Genomic DNA, 12,024 nt, shown 5'->3' with positions numbered 1-12,024 from the left:
CCTGCCTAGGAGCAAACAAAGCAAGGCTAGCCCAACCCCGTAACCAAGGCAAAGCTAAAGCCAATATGGCTTACATTAATTGAATGTAAAGCTAAAGCCAATTTGGTTGAAGCCAATTGAATGCAAAGCCAAAGCCAATTTGGTTGAAGCCAATTGAATGCAAGGCTAAAGCCAATTTGGTTGAAGTCAATTGAATGCAAAGCTAAAGCCAATTTGGTTGAAGGCAATTGAATGCAAGGCTAAAGCCAATTTGGTTGAGATAAATTGAACGCAGATGCTGAAATCAGCGCAACTCTCAAAATGGCCGCAATGGGGCACGAGTCTCAGACTGGCCGGGAAGGAACAAAATCGCCTCCAACGGCCCTTGGTTACGGGGTTGGGTTAGCCCTGCCTAGGAGCAAACAAAGCAAGGCTAGCCCAACCCCGTAACCAAGGCAAAGGTAAAGCCAATTTGGCTTACATTAATTGGATGTAAAGCTAAAGCCAATTTGGTTGAAGCCAATTGAATGTAAAGCTAAAGCCAATTTGGTTGAACTCAATTGAATGTAAAGCTAAAGTCAATTTGGTTGAAGGCAATTGAATGCAAGGCTAAAGCCAATTTGGTTCAAGTCAATTGAATGTAAAGCCAAAGCCAATTTGGTTGAAGTCAATTGCATGTAAAGCTAAAGCCAATTTGGTTCAAGTCAACTGAATGTAAAGCCAAAGCCAATTTGGTTGAAGTCAATTGAATGCAAAGCCAAAGCCAATTTGGTTGATGCAAAATGATTGCAAGGCTAAAGCCAATTTGGTTGAGATAAATTGAACGCAGATGCTGAAATCAGCGCAACTCTCAAAATGGCCGCAATGGGGCGCGAGTCTCAGACTGGCCGGGAGGAACAAAATCGCCTCCAACGGCCCTTGGTTACGGGGTTGGGTTAGCCCTGCCTAGGAACAAACAAAGCAAGGCTAGCCCAACCCCGTAACCAAGGCAAAGCTAAAGCCAATTTGGCTTACATTAATTGAATGTAAAGCTAAAGCCAATTTGGTTGAAGCCAATTGAATGTAAAGCTAAAGCCAATTTGGTTGAAGCCAATTGAATGCAAGGCTAAAGCCAATTTGGTTTACATTAATTGAATGTAAAGCTAAAGCCAATTTGGTTTACATTAATTGTATGTCAAGCTAAAGCCAATTTGGTTGAAGTCAATTGAATGCACACGCTGAAATCAGCGCAACTCTCAAAATGGCCACAAAGGGGCACGAGTCTGAAAATGGCCTGGAAGGAACGCAGATGGCATCAGAAGGAAGCGTGGATTGGCCTGGGAGCAGAAGGGCCCTCAGGAAGGGTGCGGGTGGGTTGGATCGCTGGGCTGAGGCCGATGGGATGAACTGCAATGAGACCGAGCGCCGCATCCCACACGCTGCCTGCGATGACCTTGGTAGGGGCTTGTGGCAGAGTGACAGGAAGATCATGGAAAGGGAACGGAGCGGGGATTCGGGTAACGGTTGACCGAACCGAGCTGGCGGTGAGTGTGGGAGGCCTGGAAAGCCAATGGCGTCGCAGGGGGGAAGTCATCGACTGGAAGCGTCGAAGGCATCTTCACCTGTAATACAGAGACACGCTTTAGAAGGAGGAACGCCGAGACCCAAACTGTGCTCACCGTCAGCCCACCCCCACAAAACGTGGAAGCCAAACACCGCTCCAAGAAATGGCTTCAGAGTAAGGTTAGGAGTATTTAACAGGAAAGGTGTTAGGGTTAGGTACATCAGGATTAGGGTTAGAGTGACCGTTAGGGAAGGCCAAGGCAAAGGCAGGAGCAAAAGGCAAGGAGAACAGCCGAGGGAACGCCAAAACAGAGGGCAAAGGGATGGGAAAGACATGGAGAACGCCAAAGGTCGCGTCAGAGGTCAGGCCCAAGGAGAAGGCCGCAGAGAACGCCAGAATGGAGACCAAAGAGATCAACGCAGAAGGCCAAAATGGAGGGCGAGGTCCGTGAGAACGCTGCAGGGAAGGCCGATGCAGAAGGTCAAGGGCAATGGCCAAAGAGAATGCGGCACAAAAGGCCAAAACCAAAGGCAAAGAGAATGCTGTAGGAGAAGACAAAACAAGAGGCCAAAGGGAATGTGGCAAAGAAGGCCAGGAGCAATGGCCAAAAAGAACATGGAAGGGAACGCCAAAATAGAAGCCAAAGAGAACGCCGCAGGGAACGCCAGAACAGGAGGCCAAAGGGAATGGGGCAAAGAAGGCCGAGGGCAACGGCCAAAGAGAACGCAGCCACGAACGCCAGAACTGAAGGCCAAAATAATGCTGTAGGGAACGCCAGAACGGGAGGCAAAGTGAACGTGGCAAAGAAGGCCAAGGACAAAGGCCAAGGGAATGTGGCACAGATGGCCAAAGCCGAAGGCCAAAGAAAACGCAGTGAAGGTGGCCAAGGGCAAATGGCCAAGAGAATGCCACAGGGAACGGCAAAACAGGAGGGCAAGAGAACGCAGCAGGGAAAGCCAAGGGCAAGGAGAACGCTGCAGTGAAAGGCTGGAGGCGAGGAGAACACAGAAAGAAAAGGACAGGCAGCATCCAGGGCACCGTGAAGTGCAGAAATGAGCTCTGTGAACCCTACCTTGTGCCTCGCTAAGTAATGAGTAAACACCGGTGGGTGAGCATCGCCCTTACCTGCTGGGCAGACAATTACCGGCCAGCAAAGCGGGGTTCCGGGCATCCCAGGAAATGCAGATTCCGGTTCCTTGCTGCTGCCTGAAGAGCCGCGCATCTCCGTGCTGTCCTTACAGCGCTCAGGAGCAACGCAACTCTGCTGCCACCTGTGGGACACAACGCAGTAATGAAGGCGCTGCCCCGCATGTGTGGGGCTGCACCCTGAGCACAATGCTGTAATGATGACACAAGGGTTGTAAATAATTATAATTAACATTAGGGATATAATTAATGCTATTGATAGGGTTGAAGTAACAGTTGGTCTAACATCAGTATTCTGCACTACAATTATGGTTATTTGACAAAACATGGGGCATTATTTTTACAGCAGCATTCAGGGTAAGAGACATTTTCAACACTGGGTTAAGGGTTTGGTCTACAGATACGCTGCAGGTTAACACAGTTATCGTTAGAACTCCCATTCAGCTGTGGGTTCAGGTTAATGTTAATGTTAATGTATCCTCGCAGCTAATCCCAGAGTGCCAAAGGCAAAGGGAAGCAGGACACCCAGGGCAGGCAAAGGAAAGCAGAACTCCCGTGGAAAGCCAAGGTAAATGCAAAGCAAACAGCCAAGCTAAGGCAAGGGCAAAAGCAAAGAGAGCACCAATGGAAAGCCAAGGGGAGGGCAAGGAAAACGCAACAGGAAAGGCCAAAATATACAGCCAAAGAGACCGCAGCAGGAAAGGCCAAGGGCAACGGCCAAAAGAACGCAGCACAAAATGCCAAAACAGAAGGCCAAGGGAGCACGGCATGGAATGCCCAGGAAAGGGCTAAGAAAACATGGCAGGAAGTGCCAGAACAGGAGGGCAAGAGAACGCTGCCGGGAACGCCAAAATCAAATGGTGAAGAGAATGTGGCTACAGAAAGCCAAGGGCAATGGCCAAGAGAACATAGCATGGGACACAATAACAGGGGGGCAAGGGAATGCCCAGACAAGGGCAAGGGCCAAGAGAACGTGGAAGGAAATGCCAAGGATGATGGCCAAGAGAACACGGCAAGAAACGCCAAAACAGGAGGGCAGGAGAACGCAGCAGGGAACGCCAAAACTGAATGCTGAAGTGAATATGGCAAAGAAAGCCAAGGGCAACGGCCAAGAGAACCCAGCCTGGAACACAAAAACAGGAGGACAAGAGGATGCCCAACCAATGGCAACGGCTAAGAGAACATGGAAGGAAATGCCAGAACAGGAGGGCGAGAGAACGCGGCACGGAACGCCAAAACTGAATGCTGAAGTGAATGCGGCAAAGAAAGGCAAGGGCAGCGGCCAAGGAGAACGTGGCATGGAACACAAAAACAGGAGGGCAAGAGAATGGAGTAGGGAACAGCAAGGGCAAAGGGAATGAAAACGCTGCAGTGAAAGGCCGGAGACAAGGAGAACACAGAAAGAAAAGGACAGGCAGCATCCAGGGCACCACGAAGTGCAATGAAGAGCTGTGGGAGCACCGTGCTGTGCCATGCTAGGGAATGGGTAAACACCGGTGGGTGTGCATTGCCCTTACCTGCTGGGCAGACAATTACCAGCCAGCAAAGCGGGGTTCCGGGCATCCCAGGAAATGCAGATTCCGGTTCCTTGCTGCTCCCATAAGAGCCACGCATCTCCATGCAGTCGTTACGGCACTCGGGAGCGCCGCAGCCTGCTGCCACCTGTGGGACACAACGCAGTAATGAAGGCACTGCCCTGCAGATGTGCCTCTTTCACAAACCTGCACTCCTTTCTCTGATCAACGTGGCTGCGCTCTGCACACGATGCTGCTTACCAGCAGCACTGAGCTGGGAACAACAGACAAGGAGAAGGCTGAGGTACCCAACAACATCCATCTTCCATCTTCTCTGATAACTGCTCATTATACACCGCCCTCACCTTTGGTTTGGTAGGTGGGGATTGAGGAAGCAATGCCGGTCCCATAGACCCCTCCCTATCCCACACTGTGATGGGAGATCAGGTTCTGGAGCACCTGAGGACCCGAGCATCCAGGAGTCTTTGGGTCCTGATGAGACGAGTCCCAGAGCTCTGAGGGAATTCAGTGCTGCAGTCACCGAGCCACTCTCAGTGGTATTTGAGAAGTCGAGGCAGTCAGGTGAAGTCCCTGGTGAGCAGAAAAAAGGTGACAGCACAGCTGTTACTGCAGATATAAAGTGTGACCCTGGGAACTGCCAACATGTCAGTCTCACCTCTGTGCTGCAAAAAGTCATGGAGCAGATCCTCCTGGAAAGGACTCTGAGGCACGTTCCAGTGCGTCACCACCCTCTGTATGAAAAGCTTCCTCCTAATAACCAACGTAAACCTCCCCTGTCTCAGATTAAAACCATTCCCCCTTGTCCTCACAATCCACCCTTGTAAACAGCCGTTCCCCTTCCTGCTGTTCCCCCCTTCAAGTACTGTGAGGCTGCAACGAGGTCCCCCCCAAGCCTTCTCTTCTCCAGGCTGAACAAGCCCACTTCCCTCAACCTTTCCTTGTAGGAGAGCTGCTCCAACCATCTGCTCATCTCAGTGCCTCCTCTGGACCCGCTCCGTGAGCTCCACGTCCTTCCTGTGCTGGGGGCCCCAGGCCTGGATGCAGCGCTGCAGATGGGGCCTCACAAGAGCAGAGCAGATGGGGACGATCACCTCCCTCTCCCTGCTGGCCGCTCCTCTTTTAATGCAGCCCAGAACACAGCTGGCCTTCCAGGCTGCAAGCCCGCTCTGCTGGCTGACGTCCAGCTTCTCACCCACCAGGATCTGCAAATCCTTCTCTGTGGGGCTGCTCTCAAGGTGTTCTTTGCTGAGTTTGCACAAACATCTGGGATTGCCCCTTCATCAGCGACATTGACAGTGGGGTGGAGTGCACCCTAATGACACCGAGCTGTGGGGTGCGGTGACACACCAGAGGGACGGGATGCCATCCAGAGGGACCTCAACAGGCTGAGTAGTGGCACTCAGCAACGCGCCTTCCAGCCCAGAAAGCCAACCGTATGCTGGGCTCCATCCAAAGATGTGCGGTCAGCAGGCGAAGGGAGGCGGTCCTGCCCCTCTGCTCTGCGCTGGGAGGCCTCACCTGGAGGTGCTGTGTGTGGATGTGGATGCCTGCAGTGCAGGACAGACGTGGAGCTGTTGGAGCACATCCAGAGAATGGCCTCAGATATGAACCGAGGGATGGAACGCCTTTCCTATAAAGACAGAGAGCTGGAGCTGTTCAGCCTGCAGAAGTGAAGGCTCCGAGGTGATCTGGTAACAGCCTTTCAACACCTGAAGGGAAGAACAAGGAAAGATTTAGCCTAGATATGAAGAAAATCTTGTACAGTGATGGTGGTGACACAGCAGAACAGATTACCCAGACATGATGGATGCCCTGTCCCTTCCAAGGTGAGGAATTGGGGTTTGGGTGTCGTACAGATTAGGAAACTAACAGCATCTCCAGACAATTAGGATGGAGATATCTGGGGTGATGCTGAGTACAGCGGTCCAGAAGAGGACAAACCTTGGCTTCCTATAAAGATGAAGACTTATTACACCTAAGGGTGCACAGAATGCCCTCAAACAACTCTGCACGGTTGGAAGCAGTGCATAACAGCCCTGAAATAAAGGAAGAAGAAGTTACTCCATTCCAAAGATGAACACTCAGCCCACACTGCCAGGGAAGCAGTCTCCAGGTAGAGATGCTGCCCTTATGGCTTCCACCCCTTAAATGGGGTCAGGATACTAAATTATAATAATAAAAAAAGAAAAGAAAAAATGGAGATTGCAGCCTGAAATAAAGAAAAAACAAAGAAACCACTTACACCCTTCTCAAAGGCCAAAACTCACCCATGCTCCACAGGAGACAGCCTCCAGAGATCAACGCTGCCCTTACATCTGCCAGCACTCAAATGTGGTCAGGATGCCCCAAAAACAGGAAAGATCACAGCCCTAAAACAAGAAGGAATCACTCATCCTTTCTCAAGGACCGGCCCTCACCCCACGCTCCCAAAGAGACAGTCTCTAAAGACAGATACCACCTTAAAGGCTGCCAGCCCTTAAGTGGGGTCAGGATCCCCCAAAAAACAAGATGTTGCAACCCTGGAATAAAGACTCACTCACCCCGTTTCAAGGGTTCACCCCACGCTCTGAAGGAAGCAGCCTCCAGGTGCAGTTGCTGCTCCTTCTGCTGACAGACCTTAAATGTGGTCAGCAGCCCCCAGAAAGTGAAATTACAATCCAGCAATACATAAGAAATCAATGACCCCATCCCAAAAACAAACACTCAGCCCACACCCCAAAGGAAGCAGCCTCCATACAGAGATGCTGCCCTTACAGCTTCCAGCCCTTAAAAGCAGTCAGGATCCCCAAAACCAGAAAGACCAGAGCCCTGCAACAAAGCATCAGTCACTCACCCCATTCCAACGAGCAGAACTGGCTCCCAATGCTCCCATGGAGGCAGATCCCAAGCTGAATGCTGCCCTGGCTGTTCCCAGCCCTTAAATATGGGCAGGGAGGGGGTGGAGCCAAGCTCAGCCCTATCCGGTCCCACAGGCAAATTGCTTCCACCTGTGCTGGCAGGGCTGCCCACACCCCTCACCAGGTGCTCCATCACTGCTTCAGGCTGTAAACAACAACAAAAGACTGATTACAAGCAGGTGATTGGGTCTGCCTGTCCGGCAAGGGGAGTTTGATCAAAGGATGAGCGACAATGGCACGCGGATTTTGATTGAAGTCTGTCCTCAAAGGCATTGGGTAAAATTGCTAATAGATAGGGGAGCACAAATTTCAGTACTGATAGAGTGACACTGAGGGTAACACTGAGCTGACCCTGGGATGATGTGGGGGGTGATGCTGGGGAGTGATGCTGGGGACTGATGTTGGAGCATCATGGGGGGACATCAGGGAGTGATGTTGGAGCGATACTGTTGGGGGGGGTAGCGGAAACCCGAAGTCGTGGCTTGAAACAATGATTGAGAAGGGACAAACCATAGAAGCTCAGGTGCATGAAACGCACCTGAGTGATGGAAGGGGGCGGAGCCAGGCTCCACCCACTTCCGGGTCTCATTTAAGCACTGGCATCAGAAGGGAGGGGGTTTTGGCTGGAGGTCTGTGCTTGCATGAGGTCTTCCAAAGGTAAGCAGGTTTTTGTTCTGTTGCTGTGTTTACGGCTGCTGTGTTTGAGCACATCCTGACTTACTACAGCCTGGGACTTTGCTTCGTTGCTACTGTTGTTGCGTTTTCCATCATGCTGCAGGATTACAGTAGGTAATTAATGGTAAGGGGGATTTCTACTTCATAGAAATCCCAGTTTTTCCCCTAAAATATCGCTTACTTTCACAGAAATCCCTGTTTTTCCCCTGAAATATCGCTTATTTTCATACAAACCCCTGTTTTTTCCTGTGAAATATCCCTTATTTTCATAGAAATCCCTGTTTTTCCCCTAAAATATCCCTTATTTTCCATGAAATCCCTGTTTTTCCCCTAAAATATCGCTTATTTTCACAGAAATCCCTGTTTTTCCCCTAAAATATCCCTTATTTTCACAGAAATCCCTGTTTTTCATCTTAAATATCGCTAATTTTCTTAGAAATCCCTGTTTTTCACCCCTAAAATATCGCTTAATTTCATAGAAATCCCTGTTTCTAACCCTAAAATATCGCTTATTTTCACAGAAATCCCTGTTTTTCCCCTAAAATATCGCTTAATTTCACAGAAATCCCTGTTTTTCCCCTAAAAAATCCCTCATTTTCACAGAAATCCCTGTTTTTCCCCTTAAAAATATCGCTTATTTTCACAGAAATCCCTGTTTTTCCCCTAAAATATCGCTTATTTTCACAGAAATCCCTGTTTTTAACCCTATAATATCCCTTATTTTCATGGAAATCCCTGTTTTTCAACTAAAATATCGCTTATTTTCATAGAAATCCCTGTTCTTCCCCTAAAATATCCCTTATTTTCACAGAAATCCCTGTTTTTCCCCTAAAATATTACTTATTTTCACAGAAATCCCTGTTTTTCCCCTAAAATATCGCTTATTTTCACAGAAATCCCTGTTTTTCCCCTAAAATATCGCTTATTTTCATCGAAATCCCTGTTCCTCAACTAAAATATCGCTTAATTTCACAGAAATCCCTGTTTGTAACCCTAAAATATCGCTTATTTTCACTAGAAATCCCTGTTTTACCCCTAAAATATCGCTTATTTTCATAGAAATCCCTGTTTTTCAACTAAAATATCACTTATTTTCATAGAAATCCCTGTTTTTCCCCTAAAATATCGCTTATTTTCACAGAAATCCCTGTTTTTAACATAAAATATCGCTTATTTTCATAGAAATCCCTGTTTTTCCCCTGAAATATCCCTTATTTTCACAGAAATCCCTGTTTTTAACCACTAAATATTGCTTATTTTCATAGAAATCCCTGTTTTTCCCCTAAAATATCGCTTATTTTCATAGAAATCCCTGTTTTCTCCTAAAAATATCGCTTATTTTCACAGAAATCCCTGTTTTTCCCCTAAAATATCCCTTATTTTCATAGAAATCCCTGTTTTTCCTAAAAATATCGCTTATTTTCACAGAAATCCCTGTTTTTCCCCTAAAATATTACTTATTTTCATAGAAATCCCTGTTTTTCCCCTAAAATATCGCTTATTTTCACAGAAATCCCTGTTTTTCCCCTAAAATATCGCTTATTTTCATAGAAATCCCTGTTTTTCCCCTAAAATATCGCTTATTTTCATAGAAATCCCTGTTTTTCCCCTAAAATATCGCTTATTTTCACAGAAATCCCTGTTTTTAACCTAAAATATCGCTTATTTTCATAGAAATCCCTGTTTTTCCCCTAAAATATCGCTTATTTTCATAGAAATCCCTGTTTTTCCCCTAAAATATCGCTTATTTTCATAGAAATCCCTGTTTTTCCCCTAAAATATCGCTTATTTTCCTAGAAATCCCTGTTTTTCCCCTAAAATATCGCTTATTTTCATAGAAATCCCTGTTTTTCCCCTAAAATATCGCTTATTTTCCTAGAAATCCCTGTTTTTCCCCTAAAATATCGCTTATTTTCACAGAAATCCCTGTTTTTCCCCTAAAATATCGCTTATTTTCACAGAAATCCCTGTTTTTCCCCTAAAATATCGCTTATTTTCATAGAAATCCCTGTTTTTCCCAACTAAAATATCGCTTATTTTCACAGAAATCCCTGTTTGTAACCCTAAAATATCGCTTATTTTCACAGAAATCCCTGTTTTTCCCCTAAAATATCGCTTATTTTCATGGAAATCCCTGTTTTTCAACCCTAAAATATCACTTATTTTCATAGAAATCCCTGTTTTTCCCCTAAAATATCGCTTATTTTCATAGAAATCCCTGTTTTTCCCCTAAAATATCGCTTATTTTCATGGAAATCCCTGTTTTTCCCCTAAAATATCGCTTATTTTCATAGAAATCCCTGTTTTTCCCCTAAAATATCGCTTATTTTCATAGAAATCCCTGTTTTTCCCCTAAAATATCGCTTATTTTCACAGAAATCCCTGTTTTTAACCCTAAAATATCACTTATTTTCACAGAAATCCCTGTTTTTAACCCTAAAATATCGCTTATTTTCACAGAAATCCCTGTTCTTCCCCTAAAATATCGCTTATTTTCATAGAAATCCCTGTTTTTCCCCTAAAATATCCCTTATTTTCATAGAAATCCCTGTTTTTTCCCCTAAAATATCGCTTATTTTCATAGAAATCCCTGTTTTTCCCCTAAAATATCCCTTATTTTCATAGAAATCCCTGTTTTTCCCCTTAAAAATATCGCTTATTTCACAGAAATCCCTGTTTTTCCCCTAAAATATCGCTTATTTTCATAGAAATCCCTGTTTTCAACCCTAAAATATCGCTTATTTTCATAGAAATCCCTGTTTTTCCCCTAAAATATCACTTATTTTCATAGAAATCCCTGTTTTTCACCCTAAAATATCGCTTATTTTCATAGAAATCCCTGTTTTTCACCCTAAAATATCGCTTATTTTCATAGAAATCCCTGTTTTTCCCCTAAAATATCCCTTATTTTCATAGAAATCCCTGTTTTTCCCCTAAAATATCGCTTATTTTCACAGAAATCCCTGTTTTTCCCCTAAAATATCGCTTATTTTCACAGAAATCCCTGTTTTTCCCCTAAAATATCGCTTATTTTCATAGAAATCCCTGTTTTTCCCCTAAAATATCGCTTATTTTCACAGAAATCCCTGTTTTTCCCCTAAAATATCGCTTATTTTCCTAGAAATCCCTGTTCCTCAACTAAAATACCGCTTAATTTTCACAGAAATCCCTGTTTGTAACCCCTAAAATATCGCTTATTTTCCATGAAATCCCTGTTTTTCCCCTAAAATATCGCTTATTTTCATAGAAATCCCTGTTTTTCAACTAAAATATCGCTTATTTTCATAGAAATCCCTGTTTTTAACCCTAAAATATCGCTTATTTTCCTAGAAATCCCTGTTTTTCCCCTAAAATATCGCTTATTTTCCTAGAAATCCCTGTTTTTCCCCTAAAATATCCCTTATTTTCATGGAAATCCCTGTTTTTCCCCTAAAATATCGCTTATTTTCTTAGAAATCCCTGTTTTTAACCCTAAAATATCCCTTATTTTCACAGAAATCCCTGTTTTTAACCTTAAAAATATTGCTTATTTTCACAGAAATCCCTGTTTTTCCCTAAAATATTGCTTATTTTCATAGAAATCCCTGTTTTAACCCTAAAATATCCCTTATTTTCATGGAAATCCCTGTTTTTCCCCTAAAATATCGCTTATTTTCATAGAAATCCCTGTTTTTTCCTATTAAATATCGCTTATTTTCATAGAAATCCCTGTTTTTCCCCTAAAAATATCGCTTATTTTCACAGAAATCCCTGTTTTTCCCCTAAAATATCGCTTATTTTCATAGAAATCCTTGTTTTTCACCCTAAAATATCCCTTATTTTCATAGAAATCCCTGTTTTCCCCTAAAATGTCACTTATTTTCACAGAAGTCCCTGTTTTTCCCCTAAAATATCGCTTATTTTCATAGAAATCCCTGTTTTTCCCCTAAAATATCGCTTATTTTCCTAGAAATCCCTGTTTTTCCCCTTAAATATCGCTTATTTTCACAGAAATCCCTGTTTTTCCCCTAAAATATCGCTTATTTTCATTGAAATCCCTGTTTTCACACTAAAATATCGCTTATTTTCATAGAAATCCCTGTTTTTTCCTATTAAATACCGCTTATTTTCAGAGAAATCCCTGTTTTTCCCATAAAATATCGCTTATTTTCCTAGAAATCCCTGTTTTTCCCCTAAAATATCACTTATTTTCACAGAAATCCCTGTTTTTCCCCTAAAATATAGCTTATTTTCACATAAATCCCTGTAC

General features: G+C 44.7%; 1 long non-coding RNA gene across 5 annotated transcripts; it reads right to left on the bottom strand.

The window, feature by feature from the left end:
- Positions 1–441: 441 nt before the first annotated feature.
- On the bottom strand, positions 442–7,480 carry LOC128078242 (uncharacterized). Of its 5 annotated transcripts, none has more exons than XR_008205439.1 (6): positions 6,744–7,017; positions 6,471–6,572; positions 4,186–4,773; positions 2,648–2,793; positions 1,105–1,580; positions 442–534 (listed from the first exon to the last, which is right to left on the bottom strand). It is a non-coding gene; the product is annotated as an uncharacterized LOC128078242 (long non-coding RNA). The 5 variants fall into 5 exon arrangements; XR_008205436.1 differs by lacking the exon at positions 442–534 and having other exon boundaries at positions 1,085–1,580; positions 4,186–4,330; positions 4,642–4,773; positions 6,744–7,024; XR_008205437.1 differs by lacking the exons at positions 442–534; positions 6,744–7,017 and adding an exon at positions 7,037–7,480 and having other exon boundaries at positions 1,085–1,580.
- Positions 7,481–12,024: the final 4,544 nt, after the last annotated feature.

The sequence above is a fragment of the Tympanuchus pallidicinctus genome, unplaced genomic scaffold (genome assembly GCF_026119805.1).
Source record: "Tympanuchus pallidicinctus isolate F22 unplaced genomic scaffold, pur_lepc_1.0 scaffold161, whole genome shotgun sequence".
NCBI lineage: Eukaryota > Metazoa > Chordata > Aves > Galliformes > Phasianidae > Tympanuchus > Tympanuchus pallidicinctus.
This window is presented reverse-complemented; position numbering and strand designations above follow the sequence as displayed.